General features: G+C 45.6%; 1 non-coding gene across 1 annotated transcript; it reads left to right on the top strand.

Annotated features, from left to right (window-relative positions):
* The first annotated feature begins 225 nt into the window (after positions 1 to 225).
* On the top strand, positions 226 to 356 carry LOC141416007 (small nucleolar RNA SNORA51). The gene has a single exon (XR_012440944.1). It is a non-coding gene; the product is annotated as a small nucleolar RNA SNORA51 (small nucleolar RNA).
* The last annotated feature ends 7,251 nt before the right edge of the window (positions 357 to 7,607 follow it).

Below are 7,607 nucleotides of genomic sequence, written 5' to 3'. Positions count from 1 at the left end.
CAAGCATGAGGCCTGAGTTCAAACCCCAGCACCACCCAATAATAATAATAATAATAATAATAATAATAAAATGGTCTTAAAGGCTTTCTGGTGGGTGGTACTCAGAAGCTGCATTCCAGGTCTGGACAAGGAGGGTGAAGGTGGTTTTCTCTGTCATGTGTTCTGTCAGTGCAACTTGGCTTTTCTTCATACCCATGATTTATATGGACAAATAGGAAACAGATGAGCCTCCTGGTGCTTACTGTAGGCTGTGTGCTTACACTGACTTTATAGAAAGAAGAGCAAGGTAAACCTACCCCACATATGCCTCAGCCCAGGTCCTGTGCCTGGTCAGTGTTGTGAATGGTGAGACATGGGGAAAAAATAAAGAGGGAAGGGAGGAAGATCCCATTCCTGGCTGGATCCAGTAGCTGTGACTAACAGGGGGCCTGGGGTACGACATGGTAGGTTTTGTAGGGGAGGACGGGAAGTCAGGGGACAATGGGTCAGCTGGGGCAGGTGCAGTGCAGCTGCACGGACACCTTGAAGAAGCTTTAGGTGAGTACCAAGTTAATGAGTTACCAATGGGTACTTTTTATGGGAGGGGGAGACTGGGGTTTGAACTCAGGGCTTCACACTTGCAAAGCAGGCACTCTCCTACTTGAGATACTCCTCCAGCCCATTTTGCTCTGGTTATTTTGGAGATGAATCTCACAAACTATTTTCCTGGGCTGGCCTCAAACCTTGATCCTCCAGAACTCAGCTTCCCAAGTAGCTGGGATTATAGGCGTGAGCACCAGTGCCCACGCACTGGTTATTTATGTTATTTATGAGATTTTAATGTTGTAAATACTAATGAATTAATGAGGAGATTTAAGTTTTTAATAAGACACTCTATCTGTAGTTCCTGTGGCCCCAGTTCAAGTGTCTAAAAATAATAAACTTGGAATTAACTTCCAAATACCATTATGCTGTAAAATCATGTTAGTCAAACCCTAATTACCTGAAAGAGAATACCTTGTTAAAATAGATAGAATACATACCATCGCCTATCATCCAGCTGATATTCTGTGTTTGGTCAGGGGCTGTACTGTGAGGGCTCCATGAGAACTGGAATGGCTAGGGAACAAGTTGGCAAGTGACCCCAGGGTGTGGAAATGCCCAAGAAAGACATTAAGGGACCACTGTCTCAGAGACCAACAAGATGTCCTGTGTCTGTCTGTATGCGGCCTGTCAGTTATCTATCAATCATTTATCTATCATATCTCTTTCTCTATCTCTACCCCCGTACTTAGCTATCATCTATCTCTCTGGCTTGTTAAAGGAATTGGCTCGTGTAAGTGTGGGTGGCTACAAGTCTGGGACCTGCAGGGCAGGCTACAGACCAGGAAGGGTGATGCTGCAGCTGGAGCCCCAGTGCCACCTGCTGGCAGAATTCTTTCTTCCTTGGGCAAGGTCAATCTTTTATGAAGGGTTTTAACTGATTGGAAGAGGCCAGTAGGAGAGGCAACAAATTTTTTTCCTTTGCCCATCTTAGATCCATTGCATGGGGCCCTGCAAATTAGACTAATAAAAGGCAGATTAACAAGAACAAAACAAACAGAAGTTTATAACGTATACTATGCTTACACATGGAGGATTCTGATATGAGTGACCAACTCAAGGGGTGGCTAGACCATGGGCTTATACAGCATCTAAACCAAGAGCATGGTCACACAAAGGAAAGGGGGTGTAGTCTTTCAGGGGTACAAACTGGGGAGATAAATATCTGGGGAAAAAAGAGGGAGATAGGTTTTGTTTAAGTAGACTCTTTCTTGAGCCATTGTGTTTCTGGTGATAAGGTTTGATTTTCCTGATACAGGAAGGTGGAGGACACCTTCAAAAAGGGAAATAATTTATGTTCTATTTTTAGGTAGAGAGGCAAACAGCAGAAAGCTCATCCTACGTGTACTTTTTTTTCTTTTGAGACAGAGGCTCACTATGTAGCCCAAGCTGGTCTCAAACTGTGATCCTCCTGCCTCAACCTCTTGAGTGCTGGGATTATAGGTGTACACCACTGAGCCTGGCTCCTGTGTTCATTTTTTTGTAAGTTGCCTTCAGCTCAAAAAAAATTCTTTTGCCCTGGTATCATATTCTGAACCCCTTCAGGCCCACTTGCACTGTGGAGAGCCATCTTTTTCCTCATCGTGTACTGATTTAGATGTTAATCTCATCTAAAAATACACATCTGGAGTAATGTTTGCCCAAATATCTCAGTATTGTGGCTTAACCAAGCTGCCACATAAAATAACTACTACCCTGACCAAATGAGAACGATTACACTCCGGGAAGGAAGATGGTTGGTCATGGCCTGAGAGGGGCTGGGGAGGGGCTGTGTGCACCTCGGCCTTCAGGGAGGGGCTGAAGAAAGCCTGCAGAGTTAGGCTCAGCCGCATCATGAAGGCCTTGCGGAGCAAGTGGGGAGTTTTGAATTTATTCTAAGAGGACTGTGAAGGGAACTGCTGGGGGAAGAACAGAATATTTGTGTTAAGTGTCAGGAACTTCTATCAAGACCTTCTGGGTCTGTGTGTCACGTGTAAAATAGGGTGTCCCTATTCTAACTGCGGGGCAAAACTGACATTAAATGCAGAAGTCTTTATACTTTTCCTTTTTTTGTTTTCCTTTGGTGGCACTGGGGTTTGAACTCAGGTCCTTACACCTGCTGGGCAGGCATTCTTACCACTTAAGCCACTCCACCAGCTCTGTTCTGTGTTGGAATTTTTCAAGATAGGGTCTTGTGAACTATTTCCCCAGGGTTTGTTCTGAACCACGATCCTCCTGAATGCTGCCTCCTGAGTAGCTAGGATTACAGGCATGAGCCACTGGTGCCAGCTACACCTTTACCCTTAAAGGATACTTTACTCCCTGCTGATCCCTGCTGAGGCACAGTGGAGTTAGGAAAAGTTCAGGACTCTTAGAACATATATGACTTCATATTGTATCTCAGGTTAAACTCTTCCCTTTCTCTGAGACGTCTTTTCAGTTGTAAATGTGTGTAGGTTACTCACACCCTGGACAACTCAAACCACCTCCACCTGGCCCAGGGGCCACCTGTGCCCCTCCCTACTCATCGGTTATTCATCAGGTTCTTCCCTTCCCATAGGTTAGCACAGGTTTTTAAAAGCACCTGAAAAAAGAAAGACCACCTCTCTTCTTCTGCTCCCCCTTGGTCCACCACAGCTTTTTGTAACTCCTTTCCCTAACCTTTAATGAGCTCCATTATCTCCCTTACCTGGATGCTTCCAAATGGGACAGAAAGAACTTGGAAATCTTCTGATCACCTGCCAACAGTACTTTTAAACATTTTCATATTATGATACTTCTCTCTTTTCCACAAGGGCTATGATCCAAGACCCCAGTGGACACCTGAAACTGTGGCTAGTACTAAACTTTGTATATATGCCATGTTTCTTCCTATATATACATGCATACCCTTTAAGTTAGGCCCAGTAAGAGATTAACATCAATAACTAATCATATGAAGAACTGGGAGTGTGGCTCAAGTGGTAGAGCTCCTGCCTAGCAAGCATGAGGACCCAACTTCAAATCCCAGTGCCACCAAAAAAAAAAAGTGCACTAATCATATGAAATAAACAACCACAGCAATATATGGTAATAAAAGTTGCATAAATGTGGATTAATTCTTTCTCTCTCAGCTGGCACAGCATGAGCAGCATACCCAGTGGGGATACAGGAAATCCTGGAGAAAGGGGCGAGATATTGTGGGTGCCTTGAAATTTCATCACACTACCCAGAACGGTGAATTGGGGGGGTATCTCAGGGGTAGAGCACTCCCTTAGCACACACGAGGCCCTGAGTTCCATCCCCAGCACTGCACTACACAAACACACAAAGCATGAATTATTTCTGGCATTTTGCATTAATATTTTCAGATTGAGACTGACCACGGCCAACAGGAACTCAGAAATCAAAATCGCAGATGGGAGTGAGAGGGGCTACTGTGTACATATTCTCTCTTTTGTGGACTGGGGTTTGAACTCTGTGTACATATTCTTATATTCTATTTTATAAATGATATTGCAGTAGTATAGGCCATAAATAGTTCTGGGACTGTAAAAAAAGATAAAGTTTTATCTAGAACACAACCAAAGTGCTGTTTTTGTTTGCTTTCCATGACAGGGAAGTCACTTTCTCTTTCATAATGGCAATTATTGTAAAACTTTCTAGGAACTTTTTTGGGGGGTGGGGCAGTACTAGGGTTTCAACCCAGGGCCTCATGCTTGCTAGGCAGGCTCTCTACCACTTGAGCCACTCTGCTAGCCCTACTTTGTTATGGGTTTTTTGGAGATAGGGTCTCACAAACTATTTGCCTGGGCTGGCTTCAAACTGAGATCCTCCTGATCTCTGTCTTCTGCATAGCTGGGATTACAGGTGTGAGACACTGGGGCCCAGCTCTAGAAACTTTTTACCACGTTTTCTTCTGGAATGTTTTGTGTAGCCATTACCAATTCATAAGCAGTCAACACACAGCGATTCAGAGCAGAGTGTGGGATAATAGGCTCTTGGCTAGCATAAAAAGTTTAGGATTGAGAGGCCTGTGCTTAAATACTTGTCACACATCCCCTCAAAGGGCTGCAAAGTGACCATGCAGGAACTCTTGAGAAAAGGAGCCCACAGAGGGAGGCTGAGAGTGAGAAGGTCGCCCATCTGTGTTGTGTGTGCAGGGTTCACAGGCCCTTCCTGGGAAGAGCTTTCAGATGGAGCCTCCTTCCTTTATCTGGTATCCAGGGGGGTTTCTGAGCGGTTGCTATTTCTAGCTCCTATTACAAAGTGCATCTCCAGCAGGCTGGATTAGCAAGGCAGTCCTTGAGAACACAAAAGCAAATCTTCAGTGAGTAGATGAGGTCACTGGGGCCAGCTCCCAGGCCAGCAGCACTTTCTTTAAACTTCACTGCCTGGCGGGGGCTAGCAGAATGAGGTGGCTGCTTCAGTGGACTGGTCTGTGACAAGACTGTCCTGCCTGTAATATGTGACTTTATCCTGCTTTTTCTTCTCTGGATATGATCATGGTCATTTAACTCTAGCAGTTACACCCACCCCACATCACAACCAAACCAGGTGGCCCATATCTGTAATCCCAGCTACTTTTGAGACAGAGGTAGGAGGCTTGTGGTCCAAGGCTGGGGAAAAATGGGGTGGGAGACCCTATCTGAAAAGCCAGCTAAAAGCAAAAGGACTTGGGTATGGTCCACGTGGTACAGCGCCTGCCTAGCAAGCCTGTGGCTATGAGTTCAGTCCCAGTACCACTTGCCCAGCCCTGTTTTGTGTTAAGGTTTTTTGAGATAGGATCTCACAAACTACTTGCCTGGGCTGGCTTCTGAGTAGCTAGGATGACAGGCATGAGCCACCAGGGCTATTGTTTCCAGGCAGTTTGGGGAGCATTTCCATCTTTCTTACCTTCCTTCTACTCCTTACCTGCAGAAGCCAGATTCTACCATGGGCATTGACCAGGAAGATGTCACTGGGCCTAATGTCTCACATTCTCTGAGGGTGAACATCACTGGAGGTGAGTTCAGACTTTCAGTTCTCCAAAAAGAGCACATAGCAAAAGACAACTCAGTGTAGAGAATCAGATCGTACCATATCTGGCATCTCAAAGCTGTCTTCCACAAAAGGCCAACATCATTTCTCAGAACTGTCCTTGAAATTCCAGTCTTCTCCCTCTGCCAGTAGACATTCTCTAGCAGAAGCTAACTGTGCAGGTGGGAAATCGAAGTGCATGTCAGAGTTTTCTTTCTTTTTTCAGTACTGGGGTTTGAACTCAGGGCCTCATGCTTGCTAGACAGGTGCTCGACACTTAAGGCACTCCACCAGTTCTTTTTTGTGTTGGGTCATTTTGCCTGGGACAGGCCTCCAACCCCAATCTTCCTGATCTCTGCCTCCTAAGTAGTTAGGATTACAGGTGTGAACCACTGGTGCCTGCCTGCCTGCCTGCCTTCCTTTCTTCCCTCCCTCCCTCCTTCCCTCCACATAGCAAAGAATATAACTGAGCTTAAAAATGGCACGGAAATGAACCTACCTTCCTTAACGAAAGGCAGTATCATTGTGGGTATAGTAGAGATAAAGAAATGCTTTCATTTCCTGCAGATTTCCTTTCTAGAGAAATTTGGTTTTGTGGAGCTAGTGATGGCAGGCGGGGCAGGACAGAGTGGCCTGAGTCTGCAGGGCTAGACCTCGTCTGTCCTGGCCCCACTGGGAGATGATGGTGCTGACTCAGGAGATGATTGCATTTCAAAGACCAAAGACAGGATCCCAAGGTCCTGGGTATTAAAAGCTAATAAGAGAACCAAACTCCCTCCATCCCTCCCTCCCTCCCCCTCCTTCCCTCCTTCCTTCCTTCCTTCCTTCTTTCCTTCCTTCCTTCCTTCTTTCCTTCCTTCCTTCCTTCTTTCCTTCCTTCCTTCCTTCCATTCATTCATTGCTGAGGATGGAACCCAGGGCCTTGAGGATGCAAGGCAAATACTCTGCCGATCTAGATGAGATGAGGTCTCAAGTGTTGCCCAAGTTGTCCTTGAACTCTTGGGTTTAAGTGATTCTCCTACAAGAGTCTTTTAAGTAAGATTATTATTATTTATTATTATTTTTTGGGATGATACTGGAGTTTGAACTAGGGCCTTATACTCTACCACTTAAGTCACACTGTCAGCCCTAAACAAGATTTAATACATCTCTAGATAGAGAAAGAATTTACAATGAGTTTGAAACTGAAGTTTTATGTCCCAGGCCCAGACTCCAGGAATTCTATATGTCAGGTCTGGCCACTCACCCCAATGTGCCAAATAGAGAGAGGAGTAATGGTGAGGGATAGAGAAAGGAGGTTTATTAATGCAGCATGGGCCCACCATAGGAAGAGGTAAAGCCAGCACTTCAGCTTATCTTTGGGGTGCAGGCCTGAACTTTAAGTTAAATGAAGAAAGAAGTGGGAGCAGGGGCCAAAAGGTACTCATAATTATTAAATAGTCCCAGGCAAGGTGTGGCGTGGTCGGTCATTATCTCAGTACTGGTTTTGGTAGGTGGCCAAATCAACCTACAAGTGTTCATGCTAATTGTTGGCCAGGGTGACCAGATAGCATCAGGGGTGGAGGTGAGTGTGAGGTGAGGGGGTGGCAAATAAGGAACCTTATTGAAGGTGGGGCTTCTTGTTAAACTGAATTAACAGGATTCTTGCTAAAACTGGATTTTTTTGGAGGGGTGGGGGGTGAGGGACTGGGGTTTGAACTCAGGGCTTCACACTTGCAAAGCAGTTGCTCTACTTCTTGAGCCACATCTCAGGTCCATTTTGCACTGGTTACTTTGAACATGGGAGTCTCTCGAACTATTTGCCTAGTCTGGCCTTGAATCACTATCCTGATTGCAGCCTCCCAAGCAGCTAGGATTACAGGTGTGACCACTAGTGCCCAGCCTAAAACTGGATTTTATAAGCAAGGACACAGATGGGACTAGGAGGAGGTGCAGGAACCTGATGACAGTTTGGTCAAGCAGAGAATCTGTCACTGGCCAGCAGCCCCTCTCAGTCTCCCTCCCCTCTTTGCTCAGTCTTCTCTGGGAGAACTGTGTACCATGTATGG

Source organism: Castor canadensis, chromosome 13 (assembly GCF_047511655.1).
Source record: "Castor canadensis chromosome 13, mCasCan1.hap1v2, whole genome shotgun sequence".
Lineage (NCBI taxonomy): Eukaryota > Metazoa > Chordata > Mammalia > Rodentia > Castoridae > Castor > Castor canadensis.
This window is presented reverse-complemented; position numbering and strand designations above follow the sequence as displayed.